Consider the following 6,759-nt stretch of genomic DNA (forward strand, 5'->3'; position numbering starts at 1 on the left):
CCTGCTTACTGAGGGTGGTTAGCTGCATGAAATGTTTGTTTTATACCCAATGCTGTACAGACATATTCCATAATTTGGCCCATAAAGTGTGTCCCATTGTCACTCCAGACCAAGCGGGGCAAACCGAATCATGGGAGGTACTCTTTTAATAGTACTTTGGACGTAGTGATAGCGGTGCAGTCTTTGACGGGGTAGGCCTCCAACCATCGGCTGAAGGTACAGACCACCACTAGGACATATTTCAAATTGTTACATCGGTCCATCTGGATGTAATTCATTTGGAGGACTTCAAAAGGGAAGGTAGGAAGAGAGAATCCTCCCTTAGGAGTAACTGTGCCTTTTCCTGGGTTATACGTTAGGCAAATCATGCATGTTTTAACCAGCTTGTCAGCATATGCTGGTATCTTAGAGTTGTACCATGTAGGTTCCAACAGTTTACATATCCCTTTTGCACTGATGTGAGCAGGACCATGGGCCATCATAACTACTGGTGGCACGTGACTGTCAGGTAACATCCATTGTCTTTCCATAGTCGTACGGACCCAACAACCATCAATTCCCTCCTTTGCTAATTGCTCCTTCCACACCCTTAGTTCCTCAGGAGTAGTATGGGACTGAATATCAATCACTCTCTGTACTGTGTATTCAACCATGCCCTCATCTGTCACCCACCTAGTAGGACCTCCTACATACATTCCTTCTATTTTTCTAAGAGCTGTTTGTCTGGTCGTCTGGTCTGCCAGGGCATTGCCTTTCCCAACATCATCTGTCATTTTCTTATGTGCCTTACATTTTATGATGGCCACCTTTCTGGGGAGTGTCAGGGAGTCTAACGGTCGGTGAATTAAGGGGCCATGTTGAATTTTGGTCCCATGGGAAGTAAGGAAATTCCTTTCTTTCCACAATCTCCCGAAGTTGTGGGCCACCCTGAAGGAATATTGGCTGTCAGTATAAATATTAACCGTCATCCTTTTGCTTAAATCACAAGCTCTAGTGAAGGTCACTAATTCTGTTGCTTGAGCAGAGCACTGCGGAATCTAAGCATTTTCTACTACTCGCCCTTATGTCGTGAGAGCGTAGGCAGCTGAGGTGTTACCATCTGGCCCTCGGAGACATGATCCGTCTACATACAGTGTAACTTCTGGTTCTGCTATCTGGGTGACCGGTAAGTCAACCCGTCCCTTCGTCTCCTCCTCTGTCCTTAATATGCAGTCATGTCGGTCTAAGCGGGCATCCTGAGTATCCAGTGGGAGTAATGTGGTGGGGTTTAGTACAGTGTATCTTTTGATGTTAATGTGGCTGGCAAAGAGTGTCAGTTCATATCCTGTGAGTCATGCGCTAGTGAGGTACTGTGTCTTGGAGTTATTAAGGAGGGTATCTACAGAATGGGGGACCATCAGAGTCAGGGGGGAGTTCATGACGATCCCCGCACTCTGACGGACCATGAGGGTGGCCGCAGCGGTCGCCCGTAGGCATCCTGGGAGAGACCTTGCAAAAGGATCTAAGGCGGGTAAAAAATAGGCACATGGCCGATGGTGACCTTCGAACATCTGGGTCAAGACAGCGCATGCACAGCCATCTGTCTCATGTACAAAAAGAAAAAATTGTTTGTTATATTCAGAAGTACCGAGGACTGGAGCAGTTTTCAGAGTCTTTTTTAAATCTTGGAAGGCTTGTGCATGCTCTCTAGTCCATGGAAAGGAACTGTCTGATATGTCTTTGGTGGTGAGGGCAAGGAGAGGTTTGACCATGGCCCAAAAATTGGAAATCCATTGTCTACAGTATGAGATTAAGCCTATGAAGGCTCGCACCTGCTTCTGTGTTCGTGGGGCCGTCATAGCATTGATAATGGCTACACGATCAGCGGTGAGCTGCCTTCCCTCCTTTGAGAGGAGATGACCTAAATAGGTCACCTTCTCTTGACAAAACTGCCGCTTTTTCAAAGAGACTTTGTGATTATGGAGGGCAAGGTGGCGTAACAACAGAGAGCGGCTTCTTTACATGCTGGGGCAGAATTTGCATCAATGAGGTGGTCATCTACATATTGCAATAGTGTGGAATTATCAGGGAGTTCCAAGGAATCTAGTTAACTTTTTAGGGCTTGACTATAGATACTGGGGCTCTCGTGAAACCTTGAGGGGCGTGGCAGAATCTAAAGCTCCACCCACCAAGGGAGAAACAAAAAAACTGTCTGCTGTCAGGATGTATAGGAATGCTGAGAAAAGCATTCTTCAGGTCTATGACAGAGCAGTGTGTTGCATCAGATTTAACCATCGTTAAGAGGGCTGTAATGTCGAGGACAACAGGATATTGGGAGATTGTTATTTTGTTAAGGGCTCTAAGGTCAATTATAAATCTGTATATTTTAGGGGAGAGAGCATCTCCATTGGTCTTTTTAAGGACAGGAATAATGGGACTGTTACAGATATTGCCACACGCTCTTGTCCATTAATTCAGATATTATTGTTAAAAGGGCCGTTTCTCCTTCCGCGGGCAGTCGATACTGCCGGAGGCGGGGGAGAAGTGCACCTGACTGGATGCGTACCACATGAGGGGATATGTTGAGACACCCTACATCAGTGTCTGATGATGCCCAGAGGGAGGAAGGTAAAACTGCAATTCTGGTGGGAGGGGACCAGACAGATACATATAGGAAGCTGCGGTGGGGAAAATAGTTAGGGAAACCCCATGGGGACTACATGATATGGTCGCATACAGAGCTTTCAGTAAATCCATGCCTAACAGGTTTTCACTGCAACCTTTAGTAAGGACCAAGGGAGCGTCAACATGTGCTGGGCCAATATCGAGAGGGAGGGATCAGAGACAGGGCTGGTCACAGGTTTTCCTGCAAAACCCACGGAGACATTCATATTGCTAGAAAGGGTTGCCTCCGGGACTGGCAATAGAAGACCTGGTGGCCCCAGTATCCAAAAGAAAATTCTGATTGTTCCCCGCAACTGACATTTGAACATACGGGCCCCTTTGATCCACAGGAATTTGCACTCTGGTAATACCTCTTTCCTGGCTGTCCTATGCTTGATAGGACCCTGTCTCATCATCGTCATCATAATCATCATTGTAATAAGTGCGTGTTGCTTCGTACCCATCATACCTATTGGCCGGGCGCTGCCAGATGGGAGCGTCATCCCTGGTCCTACGCTCTTTATCCTGTGGATGGGGCGGGCCATGGTCCCTCGTCGGCTTCCCGTCCCTGGGAGCGCGAGGCCGAGTTTTCCCTGTTTGGATGTTTTCAGCTAACACAGGGCACTCATCTATCCAATGGCCATACCCCTTACAATAAGCACACTGATCTGTTTGGAGGGCTCCCGTACGTTGAGGGCTGGAGGGGGTAGACTGGCGAGCCCTCGGTTGGGGTTGAGGTCTGAAATTCCCGCTGGCATCGGGACCTCGGGGAGGGTAAGCCTGCTGCAGAAGTGCCTTAGTCTTAAGATCCCTAACCTTCTTATTTTCTTTGTCTCTATCCTCATTCTCCCTATTCTTGTAATATTGTGCCATAGCCAAGATACAAGTCATAGTTTGGACAGACCACGTACTTTCAACTTTCTTAAGCCCGGCAGAAATCTCAGGAAGCAAGTTGCTGACAAACTTATCGACAAACACTGGGCCAGAACCTGGGGTGCGCGGATCCAAACCACTATGTCCCCTGTATTCTGTCTCAAAACGGGTAAAGATTCGATTCAATTTGCTTTATTCGATTTTGAAATATAAAATCATAAAAGCAACAATACATATATAATACACCATTACATTTCATTTCACAATAAATAACATTATATTAATATAACATTAAATCATTTGAGCAAATCAGCTAATCATTGAGTTCGTTACGAAGTATGTCAAAACGAAGTCTGAAAATTATATCCCCTCACCCCGTGACCGTTTCTGCCCAGCGGAAGGTTCCTCTCTTCATTTAGTCTTGATTGGGGAGGAGTGATGCTCTGGGATAAAAATCACACAGTTCCCAGGTGTGTATAGGGCCGTCTCCTATTTGTGGCTGACAGGTTTGAAGATGTGGGACAACGTTATTATTTCTAAAATGTATTACTACCAGGTCACCAGGTATATCTTTTCGAAGGGGACCTAGCCAGCCCACCCTTCTAACACTTCGAATTCTTCCATCAATATCAGGTGGCAGGGGTCTATTTTTTGTTAACCAGAAAACCACCTTATTTCTTAAGTCCTGTTGTCTTTCAGATTTTCCGTTTGTAAGAGCTGGCACTCCAGAAAGGACGCACACAAACGGAGCAGCCTCCGGTAGTAATTGTATATGGTTAGATTTTCGTGACATATTCCCTAGATTAGGGAATGACCCTTTATGGGGTGTGGGTTCTTTATTCAGCCCTATTCTGGGGGAAGAGCTCTGTGCTATTGCGGATGTTGTGGTTACTTTCAGGGTGTTTGAGGATGACATGTGTGAGGCTACTTGATGATTTTGGTCTATGTTACTTTGTGGGGATGTTATGTGGACTACAGTAGTGGGTAAAGACTGTGTTTGGTTGGGGCCTGCCATACTTTTTAAGAGTAGCGAGTTTGCCTTAGTCATTTCCTCTATGCCCGTAATCCTATCCCCTAGATTATTCATTCTTTCTACCAAGGGAGATATTATAGAGTTGATCATGGTTTCTATCTGGGCCAATAGAGTTGGCCGGGTAGAAGATGCAGAAGTTACCCGTTTCGCGGAATCCTTACATGCTTCAGGGGTAATGGTGATAGGCAATGGAGGACTTATGTTCAGTTTTTGCTGTTTTGCTTGACTCCCCGTGTGTGTATCCATACTTCGTTTTCTTTTAACAGAGGGCACCTGGGAGGACATTATAGATTTCGTGTTACCTTTTATAGGTAGACAAAGGGGGGTACCCAGCAATTCTTCATTTGATTGGGATAATGTACTAGACTGGAGACTAGTAATGATTGTAGGGCAGATAGAAGCAATGAGTTGGTCGATTCTCGATTCCACAGCAGCATACTTGGATTTACATAAATTATTGAGTTCCTCCAGCAATGATGAGTTTTGTGCTATGTCAACTGTCTGTGAGGGGGATTGCTCACGGAAAATGTAATCTGTAGGCAGTCGTCGTTCTGTTCTCACTTTTAGATGGGCAATCGATGATGTTGCCTTATTTAGGTAGTGGTCCAACGTCCCCTTGGCCAAGTCCCTCTGGAGAATTGGATTTTTGCGCACCCCCTTGCATGTCATAATGTAATTGGCTTTGATGTAATTAGCACGGGAACAGCAACAAATACCTAGAAGGATCTACAATTGTCACAAATCACAATATGATTTCCCTTGGGGAGGGCCGGAGTTTGCCTATGAATAATAATCGGGGCTCTTTACCTCCTTCTGTTGCACTTCCAAGGCCTATGATGGCCTTAGATGGTCCCGCCCTTGTCCCGCCCTTGTCCCGGGCTTCTTCCGGCGCCGACCCGCGAACCCGCGACGCGGGGGCTGGCCTCCTTTTGAAGCGCCTCCTGGCGCAGGAATGAGGTGTGGCGGCGTGCTCCCCCGCTATGGCGTCTGGGAAATGGAGTCCTGTACCGAATGCCCCCCTCCCGCTGCGGCCGCTGGTGTGGCTTTTGCGGCGTCGGAGGGGAGTGATTCAGCGGCGGTGGTCCCTGCAGTGGGACTGGCGAGGTATGCCCACGATTTCTGGTTGATCCCCCCAGGTAAAAACGGGTAAAGAAGTCAGCCACATTCTCATCTTTTCGCTGCCTACAGGCATTTATTTTATCCCAGTTAATGACAGTTTCCGGCAAAAGTGCTTTCATAAACGTCATTATTTTACCGCGCAAAGTCCGGATAGCAGCTTCTGGTTTAGTCCCTCCTACCCTTGCTTCTTCCATAGCCTCTAGGTCAGCCTATTTACCTCCCAACACCGCTTCATGGTCAGTATGTCGAATTTTGTCCCACATCTCACTGGGGACAAATGTACCAAAAAGTAAATCTATATCCTCAAGAACGAGAGTACCTGCAGATATAATCTGACCTAATTCTCTGTGAAAGGCAGCCGGATTCTTCCGGGGATCTGGTAATTGTGTTTTTTTAACTGTATTACTTCTGACCTTTTCCAAGGAACATGAACCCAAAGTCTGCGCCAGTGTGCCTCAACAGCCCCTCGACCATTATTTTGGGCATCGGTAAGTGCGTTAACAAAGACAGGGGTCACTTCTCTCATTGGCAAAGCTGTTTCTAGAGGGGTGTTGGGAAAAACGGCCATATCACGGTCAGCCATTAAAGCAGACATAGCGCCTAACATCTCCTCTCCCTGAACATCGCCTCTTTGTATTTGCGACCTAAGGTCCATTAATCCGGTGGGTATCTGCATAAGCGCATTCTCAAATCTTTGCATGACCAGGGTACACATGTATTCAGCCCAGGTGGTCTGTTCCATAATTGTCTACTGGGAAAAGGTGGACCATATTTCTTTAAAGGCATACATTTTCCTGTTATTTACCCAACATTCACAATGTTGCCTCTGTAGGTCATTTTCTCGAAGGGACGAAAAGCTGACTGCAGAGTGCAAGGAGGCCAGTTGGGGGGGGGGTGGGAATTCAACAATTTATATAAATCCTGCTTAATTGTAGACCACGGGGAAGCAGGAAAAGGGCTTGTAGGGATAAAGCCGCAGGGGTTGAGTGGATGTAGACTTGTTGTCATTCCCATAGCGAGGACAGGGTTAGCGGTCGTGGTCTGTGTTGTAGGAAAAGTCGGGAGGGCTGGTGTGACAGGGAGAACAGTAA

This window comes from Lissotriton vulgaris, chromosome 1_2 (genome assembly GCF_964263255.1).
Source record: "Lissotriton vulgaris chromosome 1_2, aLisVul1.2, whole genome shotgun sequence".
Classification (NCBI taxonomy): Eukaryota; Metazoa; Chordata; class Amphibia; order Caudata; family Salamandridae; genus Lissotriton; species Lissotriton vulgaris.